Genomic DNA, 12,823 nt, shown 5'->3' with positions numbered 1-12,823 from the left:
CTCTGAAAGTACTCGTAAGAGAGGTAAGCGCTTGCATCTAAGTCCGGGTCACGGACACAGTTGAATGAATACCGGGGAGGAGGTATTTATCCACTTTTAATGAAGGATATGTCTACCTGAGAAAAAGTCAGACTGAGTGATATTATTTCCATAAGGAGTACTGGTTTTCATACGTTTTAAAAATGTTAACATAAATTCTCGGTATGGAATGCATTCTGGAATTTTCATAGAGCAGACATTAGGTGGATTTTAAATGTCAGTTGTTTTTCCCATCTCATTTACTCACCACGAATAACTCATTATTATATATATAAATATTCACATACATAAGGAAACAACAAAGCTAAAGAGTCAGTTTATGGTCTCTGGATTTCACATTCATTTTCATAGACATGCTTCCTGAAAATGAGCCACGCTCTAAAGACATCAGGTGAGGTCTGGGAATCCCGGAAAACACGAATGTCTGAACTGTCTAGTTTTTCTAGTTATTTTTGATATCGTTATGGTCACATCAAGTGTCTTTAAATGTATCCGGACTATCCAGACCGATTTAGCTTACATGTGGAAAAGATAAATTCAACTGTAACCTGATCTTTAGAGCAGATACCGAACAAGCGGAGGGAAGCATGCTCTAGCGGGACTCAGAGGAATGGAATTTGATGGCTTGTCTGACTTCCGAGGAGTAAGTAGAAATTGTTCCGGTCAAATTTTAGGTCCAAATAGGATATCTACACATGAAAAGGTGAACATTCTACATTAAACAAGGATGCGATGATTCATGGGAGAACACTTGGGATATCTTGTTCCCCCCTAACCGTACAAGGTAGTACTCTGTGAGTGGGTATGAGAAATAATTTCATGAATTCAGCCTTCCACTGGGCCTCACTTTTACACTCTTGAAAGCTACATGAGTAACTGCTTTCAATGTAAACGGACTAGAATTAGGGTGGCTGAAGGGATAAAGAGGTGAGACCCACCTTTATGTTGCCTATGGGAGGCTCATTTTTGACCTAAGGACACACATAAACTGAAAGTGAAGGGATGGAAAAAGATACTTTATGCAAGTTAAAGAGAGCAAAGGGCAGGACCCGCAATACTTATATTAGATAAACTGGACAGGAAACAAAGTGATGGGAACATCAAGGACACTATGGCGATATGAAGGAATCAGTCTGAGGAGATGGCAATAACAACTGGGTAAGTGACTGTGCACGCAACACAGGAGGACTTAAATGGGTAAAGAAAAATTTATGCAGAAGTATGTCCGTATTTGGCACTTACTTACAGAACTAAAGGGACCAGTAGATAGCAGGAAAATAATACTATGAGATTTTTAACACTCATTCCATCAATGGTTAGATCACCCAGAGGGAAAATAAATAAGGAAACTGTGGCATTCTATGACACAGTAGTCCAGAGAGACTTAAAAGATTTATACCAGAACATGACAGCCGAAAGCAGCAGGATACACATTCTTCTCAGGAACACTTGGAATGTTCTTCAGTAGAGATCACAAATTAGGACAGGAAAATGTCTCAATAAATTTAAGAAGACTGGAATTGTATTAAGCATCTTTTCCGAACAAAAGTGTATGAAACTAGGAATGAATGACATAAAGAAAACCACAGAAAACACAAACAGGAGAAGCTAAACCTCATAATTGTAAATAATCAGTGATTCAATGAGGAAACCAAAGGAGAAAACAAACAATGTATGGAAGCAAATAAGACAGGAACCCAATGGATCAAAGTATGTAAAATGGACCTAGAGTGATTCTAGGAGTTACGTACATAGCAATGGAGGCCTCCACCCAGAAAGAAAGACAATCCCGAACGAACAATATCCTTTCACTATGAAAGGAACTAGGAAAAGAAGTACAAACCGGTCTAGGTTCCCATTCTTGAGTCACCATAGCACGGGGAAGAAGAGCAGAGTCTGTTCAGTCAGACTGTCTCGGTGTGTTCCCATCATCTCCCTGAATTTGGGCAAAGGCAGCTGTGAGGATGTCAGTTTCTCTGTCTGTGTGATGATGGGGATACTAAAGAAGCTAGCTCAGAGATTCTGGGGAGTGCAAAGTGCTTGCCAAAGTACCTTGTGTATAGGGTTCAACAAATCTTTGGATGAAGGTTTCTACAGGCCTACCAGTGTTATATATGTAATTCAGGAAAACACACTAAAAAAGAGTACACATATTAAGTCAAAAAAGAATAACGAATCAATTTGTTTCACATGTCGTAGGGAAAAGGAGTTGCCATGGCCAGGGTGCTCGCCTGACCGCGAACTCCCTGCCCACGGCGCAAACGCCGTGCTGTCTCCTGAGAGCCAGCCTGCATTGTGACCTCAGCCCCGTTTACTGCGCATGCGCAGCTCGGGGAATTGTTGACAAGAGGGTCCCTATCGTCTGAGATGCTGAGTAGGGACCTCGCCCGAGTGCTCTCTGCCGCTTGTGGATCTCAGAGCAGCTCCGTGCAGCTGCAGCGGATGTAATCTCAGCACTCGATCGACCTGCTGCCACCAAAGTAAAACTGGGTTGGAACAGCGGAGCCTCGCTGTTTTCCAGTCTCACCAAATCCAGTAGGAAATACGCTGGGACTCCTGTGCTACAACGTCTTCTCAAGTTCATAGTAGGTGTGATGGTAGCAGAGTTGTAAAATTTGAATTGTCCTGAGGTTTTGACTTCTCATGCTGATTAAAAACACCGCCACTGCCATGTTCTCTGAAAGTACTCGTAAGAGAGGTAAGCGCTAGCATCTAAGTCCGGGTCACGGACACAGTTGAATGAATTCGGGGAGGAGGTATTTATCCACTTTTAATGAAGGATATGTCTACCTGAGAAAAAGTCAGACTGAGTGATATTATTTCCATAAAGAGTACTGGTTTTCATACGTTTTAAAAATGTTAACATAAATTCTCGGTATGGAATGCATTCTGGAATTTTCATAGAGCAGACATTAGGTGGATTTTAAATGTCAGTTGTTTTTCCCATCTCATTTACTCACCACGAATAACTCATTATTATATACATAAATATTCACATACATAAGGAAACAACAAAGCTAAAGAGTCAGTTTATGGTCTCTGGATTTCACATTCATTTTCATAGACATGCTTCCTGAAAATGAGCCACGCTCTAAAGACATCAGGTGAGGTCTGGGAATCCCGGAAAACACGAATGTCTGAACTGTCTAGTTTTTCTAGTTATTTTTGATATCGTTATGGTCTCATCAAGTGTCTTTAAATGTATCCGGACTATCCAGACCGATTTAGCTTACATGTGGAAAAGATAAATTCAACTGTAACCTGATCTTTAGAGCAGATACCGAACAAGCGGAGGGAAGCATGCTCTAGCGGGACTCAGAGGAATGGAATTTGATGGCTTGTCTGACTTCCGAGGAGTAAGTAGAAATTGTTCCGGTCAAATTTTAGGTCCAAATAGGATATCTACACATGAAAAGGTGAACATTCTACATTAAACAAGGATGCGATGATTCATGGGAGAACACTTGGGATATCTTGTTCCCCCCTAACCGTACAAGGTAGTACTCTGTGAGTGGGTATGAGAAATAATTTCATGAATTCAGCCTTCCACTGGGCCTCACTTTTACACTCTTGAAAGCTACATGAGTAACTGCTTTCAATGTAAACGGACTAGAATTAGGGTGGCTGAAGGGATAAAGAGGTGAGACCCACCTTTATGTTGCCTATGGGAGGCTCATTTTTGACCTAAGGACACACATAAACTGAAAGTGAAGGGATGGAAAAAGATACTTTATGCAAGTTAAAGAGAGCAAAGGGCAGGACCCGCAATACTTATATTAGATAAACTGGACAGGAAACGAAGTGATGGGAACATCAAGGACACTATGGCGATATGAAGGAATCAGTCTGAGGAGATGGCAATAACAACTGGGTAAGTGACTGGGCACGCAACACAGGAGGACTTAAATGGGTAAAGAAAAATTTATGCAGAAGTATGTCCGTATTTGGCACTTACTTACAGAACTAAAGGGACCAGTAGATAGCAGGAAAATAATACTATGAGATTTTTAACACTCATTCCATCAATGGTTAGATCACCCAGAGGGAAAATAAATAAGGAAACTGTGGCATTCTATGACACAGTAGTCCAGAGAGACTTAAAAGATTTATAACAGAACATGACAGCCGAAAGCAGCAGGATACACATTCTTCTCAGGAACACTTGGAATGTTCTTCAGTAGAGATCACAAATTAGGACAGGAAAATGTCTCAATAAATTTAAGAAGACTGGAATTGTATTAAGCATCTTTTCCGAACAAAAGTGTATGAAACTAGGAATGAATGACATAAAGAAAACCAGAGAAAACCCAAACAGGAGAAGCTAAACCTCATAATTGTAAATAATCAGTGATTCAATGAGGAAACCAAAGGAGAAAACAAACAATGTATGGAAGCAAATAAGACAGGAACCCAATGGATCAAAGTATGTAAAATGGACCTAGAGTGATTCTAGGAGTTACGTACATAGCAATGGAGGCCTCCACCCAGAAAGAAAGACAATCCCGAACGAAGAATATCCTTTCACTATGAAAGGAACTAGGAAAAGAAGTACAAACCGGTCTAGGTTCCCATTCTTGAGTCACCATAGCACGGGGAAGAAGAGCAGAGTCTGTTCAGTCAGACTGTCTCGGTGTGTTCCCATCATCTCCCTGAATTTGGGCAAAGGCAGCTGTGAGGATGTCAGTTTCTCTGTCTGTGTGATGATGGGGATACTAAAGAAGCTAGCTCAGAGATTCTGGGGAGTGCAAAGTGCTTGCCAAAGTACCTTGTGTATAGGGTTCAACAAATCTTTGGATGAAGGTTTCTACAGGCCTACCAGTGTTATATATGTAATTCAGGAAAACACACTAAAAAATAGTACACATATTAAGTCAAAAAAGAATAACGAATCAATTTGTTTCACATGTCGTAGGGAAAAGGAGTTGCCAAGGCCAGGGTGCTCGCCTGACCGCGAACTCCCTGCCCACGGCGCAAACGCCGTGCTGTCTCCTGAGAGCCAGCCTGCATTGTGACCTCAGCCCCGTTTACTGCGCATGCGCAGCTCGGGGAATTGTTGACAAGAGGGTCCCTATCGTCTGAGTTGCTGAGTAGGGACCTCGCCCGAGTGCTCTCTGCCGCTTGTGGATCTCAGAGCAGCTCCGTGCAGCTGCAGCGGATGTAATCTCAGCACTCGATCGACCTGCTGCCACCAAAGTAAAACTGGGTTGGAACAGCGGAGCCTCGCTGTTTTCCAGTCTCACCAAATCCAGTAGGAAATACGCTGGGACTCCTGTGCTACAACGTCTTCTCAAGTTCATAGTAGGTGTGATGGTAGCAGAGTTGTAAAATTTGAATTGTCCTGAGGTTTTGACTTCTCATGCTGATTAAAAACACCGCCACTGCCATGTTCTCTGAAAGTACTCGTAAGAGAGGTAAGCGCTAGCATCTAAGTCCGGGTCACGGACACAGTTGAATGAATTCCGGGGAGGAGGTATTTATCCACTTTTAATGAAGGATATGTCTACCTGAGAAAAAGTCAGACTGAGTGATATTATTTCCATAAAGAGTACTGGTTTTCATACGTTTTAAAAATGTTAACATAAATTCTCGGTATGGAATGCATTCTGGAATTTTCATAGAGCAGACATTAGGTGGATTTTAAATGTCAGTTGTTTTTCCCATCTCATTTACTCACCACGAATAACTCATTATTATATACATAAATATTCACATACATAAGGAAACAACAAAGCTAAAGAGTCAGTTTATGGTCTCTGGATTTCACATTCATTTTCATAGACATGCTTCCTGAAAATGAGCCACGCTCTAAAGACATCAGGTGAGGTCTGGGAATCCCGGAAAACACGAATGTCTGAACTGTCTAGTTTTTCTAGTTATTTTTGATATCGTTATGGTCTCATCAAGTGTCTTTAAATGTATCCGGACTATCCAGACCGATTTAGCTTACATGTGGAAAAGATAAATTCAACTGTAACCTGATCTTTAGAGCAGATACCGAACAAGCGGAGGGAAGCATGCTCTAGCGGGACTCAGAGGAATGGAATTTGATGGCTTGTCTGACTTCCGAGGAGTAAGTAGAAATTGTTCCGGTCAAATTTTAGGTCCAAATAGGATATCTACACATGAAAAGGTGAACATTCTACATTAAACAAGGATGCGATGATTCATGGGAGAACACTTGGGATATCTTGTTCCCCCCTAACCGTACAAGGTAGTACTCTGTGAGTGGGTATGAGAAATAATTTCATGAATTCAGCCTTCCACTGGGCCTCACTTTTACACTCTTGAAAGCTACATGAGTAACTGCTTTCAATGTAAACGGACTAGAATTAGGGTGGCTGAAGGGATAAAGAGGTGAGACCCACCTTTATGTTGCCTATGGGAGGCTCATTTTTGACCTAAGGACACACATAAACTGAAAGTGAAGGGATGGAAAAAGATACTTTATGCAAGTTAAAGAGAGCAAAGGGCAGGACCCGCAATACTTATATTAGATAAACTGGACAGGAAACGAAGTGATGGGAACATCAAGGACACTATGGCGATATGAAGGAATCAGTCTGAGGAGATGGCAATAACAACTGGGTAAGTGACTGGGCACGCAACACAGGAGGACTTAAATGGGTAAAGAAAAATTTATGCAGAAGTATGTCCGTATTTGGCACTTACTTACAGAACTAAAGGGACCAGTAGATAGCAGGAAAATAATACTATGAGATTTTTAACACTCATTCCATCAATGGTTAGATCACCCAGAGGGAAAATAAATAAGGAAACTGTGGCATTCTATGACACAGTAGTCCAGAGAGACTTAAAAGATTTATAACAGAACATGACAGCCGAAAGCAGCAGGATACACATTCTTCTCAGGAACACTTGGAATGTTCTTCAGTAGAGATCACAAATTAGGACAGGAAAATGTCTCAATAAATTTAAGAAGACTGGAATTGTATTAAGCATCTTTTCCGAACAAAAGTGTATGAAACTAGGAATGAATGACATAAAGAAAACCAGAGAAAACCCAAACAGGAGAAGCTAAACCTCATAATTGTAAATAATCAGTGATTCAATGAGGAAACCAAAGGAGAAAACAAACAATGTATGGAAGCAAATAAGACAGGAACCCAATGGATCAAAGTATGTAAAATGGACCTAGAGTGATTCTAGGAGTTACGTACATAGCAATGGAGGCCTCCACCCAGAAAGAAAGACAATCCCGAACGAACAATATCCTTTCACTATGAAAGGAACTAGGAAAAGAAGTACAAACCGGTCTAGGTTCCCATTCTTGAGTCACCATAGCACGGGGAAGAAGAGCAGAGTCTGTTCAGTCAGACTGTCTCGGTGTGTTCCCATCATCTCCCTGAATTTGGGCAAAGGCAGCTGTGAGGATGTCAGTTTCTCTGTCTGTGTGATGATGGGGATACTAAAGAAGCTAGCTCAGAGATTCTGGGGAGTGCAAAGTGCTTGCCAAAGTACCTTGTGTATAGGGTTCAACAAATCTTTGGATGAAGGTTTCTACAGGCCTACCAGTGTTATATATGTAATTCAGGAAAACACACTAAAAAATAGTACACATATTAAGTCAAAAAAGAATAACGAATCAATTTGTTTCACATGTCGTAGGGAAAAGGAGTTGCCAAGGCCAGGGTGCTCGCCTGACCGCGAACTCCCTGCCCACGGCGCAAACGCCGTGCTGTCTCCTGAGAGCCAGCCTGCATTGTGACCTCAGCCCCGTTTACTGCGCATGCGCAGCTCGGGGAATTGTTGACAAGAGGGTCCCTATCGTCTGAGTTGCTGAGTAGGGACCTCGCCCGAGTGCTCTCTGCCGCTTGTGGATCTCAGAGCAGCTCCGTGCAGCTGCAGCGGATGTAATCTCAGCACTCGATCGACCTGCTGCCACCAAAGTAAAACTGGGTTGGAACAGCGGAGCCTCGCTGTTTTCCAGTCTCACCAAATCCAGTAGGAAATACGCTGGGACTCCTGTGCTACAACGTCTTCTCAAGTTCATAGTAGGTGTGATGGTAGCAGAGTTGTAAAATTTGAATTGTCCTGAGGTTTTGACTTCTCATGCTGATTAAAAACACCGCCACTGCCATGTTCTCTGAAAGTACTCGTAAGAGAGGTAAGCGCTAGCATCTAAGTCCGGGTCACGGACACAGTTGAATGAATTCCGGGGAGGAGGTATTTATCCACTTTTAATGAAGGATATGTCTACCTGAGAAAAAGTCAGACTGAGTGATATTATTTCCATAAAGAGTACTGGTTTTCATACGTTTTAAAAATGTTAACATAAATTCTCGGTATGGAATGCATTCTGGAATTTTCATAGAGCAGACATTAGGTGGATTTTAAATGTCAGTTGTTTTTCCCATCTCATTTACTCACCACGAATAACTCATTATTATATATATAAATATTCACATACATAAGGAAACAACAAAGCTAAAGAGTCAGTTTATGGTCTCTGGATTTCACATTCATTTTCATAGACATGCTTCCTGAAAATGAGCCACGCTCTAAAGACATCAGGTGAGGTCTGGGAATCCCGGAAAACACGAATGTCTGAACTGTCTAGTTTTTCTAGTTATTTTTGATATCGTTATGGTCACATCAAGTGTCTTTAAATGTATCCGGACTATCCAGACCGATTTAGCTTACATGTGGAAAAGATAAATTCAACTGTAACCTGATCTTTAGAGCAGATACCGAACAAGCGGAGGGAAGCATGCTCTAGCGGGACTCAGAGGAATGGAATTTGATGGCTTGTCTGACTTCCGAGGAGTAAGTAGAAATTGTTCCGGTCAAATTTTAGGTCCAAATAGGATATCTACACATGAAAAGGTGAACATTCTACATAAAACAAGGATGCGATGATTCATGGGAGAACACTTGGGATATCTTGTTCCCCCCTAACCGTACAAGGTAGTACTCTGTGAGTGGGTATGAGAAATAATTTCATGAATTCAGCCTTCCACTCGGCCTCACTTTTACACTCTTGAAAGCTACATGAGTAACTGCTTTCAATGTAAACGGACTAGAATTAGGGTGGCTGAAGGGATAAAGAGGTGAGACCCACCTTTATGTTGCCTATGGGAGGCTCATTTTTGACCTAAGGACACACATAAACTGAAAGTGAAGGGATGGAAAAAGATACTTTATGCAAGTTAAAGAGAGCAAAGGGCAGGACCCGCAATACTTATATTAGATAAACTGGACAGGAAACGAAGTGATGGGAACATCAAGGACACTATGGCGATATGAAGGAATCAGTCTGAGGAGATGGCAATAACAACTGGGTAAGTGACTGTGCACGCAACACAGGAGGACTTAAATGGGTAAAGAAAAATTTATGCAGAAGTATGTCCGTATTTGGCACTTACTTACAGAACTAAAGGGACCAGTAGATAGCAGGAAAATAATACTATGAGATTTTTAACACTCATTCCATCAATGGTTAGATCACCCAGAGGGAAAATAAATAAGGAAACTGTGGCATTCTATGACACAGTAGTCCAGAGAGACTTAAAAGATTTATACCAGAACATGACAGCCGAAAGCAGCAGGATACACATTCTTCTCAGGAACACTTGGAATGTTCTTCAGTAGAGATCACAAATTAGGACAGGAAAATGTCTCAATAAATTTAAGAAGACTGGAATTGTATTAAGCATCTTTTCCGAACAAAAGTGTATGAAACTAGGAATGAATGACATAAAGAAAACCACAGAAAACCCAAACAGGAGAAGCTAAACCTCATAATTGTAAATAATCAGTGATTCAATGAGGAAACCAAAGGAGAAAACAAACAATGTATGGAAGCAAATAAGACAGGAACCCAATGGATCAAAGTATGTAAAATGGACCTAGAGTGATTCTAGGAGTTACGTACATAGCAATGGAGGCCTCCACCCAGAAAGAAAGACAATCCCGAACGAAGAATATCCTTTCACTATGAAAGGAACTAGGAAAAGAAGTACAAACCGGTCTAGGTTCCCATTCTTGAGTCACCATAGCACGGGGAAGAAGAGCAGAGTCTGTTCAGTCAGACTGTCTCGGTGTGTTCCCATCATCTCCCTGAATTTGGGCAAAGGCAGCTGTGAGGATGTCAGTTTCTCTGTCTGTGTGATGATGGGGATACTAAAGAAGCTAGCTCAGAGATTCTGGGGAGTGCAAAGTGCTTGCCAAAGTACCTTGTGTATAGGGTTCAACAAATCTTTGGATGAAGGTTTCTACAGGCCTACCAGTGTTATATATGTAATTCAGGAAAACACACTAAAAAAGAGTACACATATTAAGTCAAAAAAGAATAACGAATCAATTTGTTTCACATGTCGTAGGGAAAAGGAGTTGCCAAGGCCAGGGTGCTCGCCTGACCGCGAACTCCCTGCCCACGGCGCAAACGCCGTGCTGTCTCCTGAGAGCCAGCCTGCATTGTGACCTCAGCCCCGTTTACTGCGCATGCGCAGCTCGGGGAATTGTTGACAAGAGGGTCCCTATCGTCTGAGTTGCTGAGTAGGGACCTCGCCCGAGTGCTCTCTGCCGCTTGTGGATCTCAGAGCAGCTCCGTGCAGCTGCAGCGGATGTAATCTCAGCACTCGATCGACCTGCTGCCACCAAAGTAAAACTGGGTTGGAACAGCGGAGCCTCGCTGTTTTCCAGTCTCACCAAATCCAGTAGGAAATACGCTGGGACTCCTGTGCTACAACGTCTTCTCAAGTTCATAGTAGGTGTGATGGTAGCAGAGTTGTAAAATTTGAATTGTCCTGAGGTTTTGACTTCTCATGCTGATTAAAAACACCGCCACTGCCATGTTCTCTGAAAGTACTCGTAAGAGAGGTAAGCGCTTGCATCTAAGTCCGGGTCACGGACACAGTTGAATGAATACCGGGGAGGAGGTATTTATCCACTTTTAATGAAGGATATGTCTACCTGAGAAAAAGTCAGACTTAGTGATATTATTTCCATAAGGAGTACTGGTTTTCATACGTTTTAAAAATGTTAACATAAATTCTCGGTATGGAATGCATTCTGGAATTTTCATAGAGCAGACATTAGGTGGATTTTAAATGTCAGTTGTTTTTCCCATCTCATTTACTCACCACGAATAACTCATTATTATATATATAAATATTCACATACATAAGGAAACAACAAAGCTAAAGAGTCAGTTTATGGTCTCTGGATTTCACATTCATTTTCATAGACATGCTTCCTGAAAATGAGCCACGCTCTAAAGACATCAGGTGAGGTCTGGGAATCCCGGAAAACACGAATGTCTGAACTGTCTAGTTTTTCTAGTTATTTTTGATATCGTTATGGTCACATCAAGTGTCTTTAAATGTATCCGGACTATCCAGACCGATTTAGCTTACATGTGGAAAAGATAAATTCAACTGTAACCTGATCTTTAGAGCAGATACCGAACAAGCGGAGGGAAGCATGCTCTAGCGGGACTCAGAGGAATGGAATTTGATGGCTTGTCTGACTTCCGAGGAGTAAGTAGAAATTGTTCCGGTCAAATTTTAGGTCCAAATAGGATATCTACACATGAAAAGGTGAACATTCTACATTAAACAAGGATGCGATGATTCATGGGAGAACACTTGGGATATCTTGTTCCCCCCTAACCGTACAAGGTAGTACTCTGTGAGTGGGTATGAGAAATAATTTCATGAATTCAGCCTTCCACTGGGCCTCACTTTTACACTCTTGAAAGCTACATGAGTAACTGCTTTCAATGTAAACGGACTAGAATTAGGGTGGCTGAAGGGATAAAGAGGTGAGACCCACCTTTATGTTGCCTATGGGAGGCTCATTTTTGACCTAAGGACACACATAAACTGAAAGTGAAGGGATGGAAAAAGATACTTTATGCAAGTTAAAGAGAGCAAAGGGCAGGACCCGCAATACTTATATTAGATAAACTGGACAGGAAACAAAGTGATGGGAACATCAAGGACACTATGGCGATATGAAGGAATCAGTCTGAGGAGATGGCAATAACAACTGGGTAAGTGACTGTGCACGCAACACAGGAGGACTTAAATGGGTAAAGAAAAATTTATGCAGAAGTATGTCCGTATTTGGCACTTACTTACAGAAATAAAGGGACCAGTAGATAGCAGGAAAATAATACTATGAGATTTTTAACACTCATTCCATCAATGGTTAGATCACCCAGAGGGAAAATAAATAAGGAAACTGTGGCATTCTATGACACAGTAGTCCAGAGAGACTTAAAAGATTTATACCAGAACATGACAGCCGAAAGCAGCAGGATACACATTCTTCTCAGGAACACTTGGAATGTTCTTCAGTAGAGATCACAAATTAGGACAGGAAAATGTCTCAATAAATTTAAGAAGACTGGAATTGTATTAAGCATCTTTTCCGAACAAAAGTGTATGAAACTAGGAATGAATGACATAAAGAAAACCACAGAAAACACAAACAGGAGAAGCTAAACCTCATAATTGTAAATAATCAGTGATTCAATGAGGAAACCAAAGGAGAAAACAAACAATGTATGGAAGCAAATAAGACAGGAACCCAATGGATCAAAGTATGTAAAATGGACCTAGAGTGATTCTAGGAGTTACGTACATAGCAATGGAGGCCTCCACCCAGAAAGAAAGAAAATCCCGAACGAACAATATCCTTTCACTATGAAAGGAACTAGGAAAAGAAGTACAAACCGGTCTAGGTTCCCATTCTTGAGTCACCATAGCACGGGGAAGAAGAGCAGAGTCTGTTCAGTCAGACTGTCTCGGTGTGTTCCCAT

This window comes from Manis pentadactyla, chromosome 1 (assembly GCF_030020395.1).
Source record: "Manis pentadactyla isolate mManPen7 chromosome 1, mManPen7.hap1, whole genome shotgun sequence".
NCBI classification, from domain to species: Eukaryota; Metazoa; Chordata; class Mammalia; order Pholidota; family Manidae; genus Manis; species Manis pentadactyla.
The sequence above is the reverse complement of the archived record's forward strand: the minus strand, read 5'-3'. Positions refer to the sequence as shown.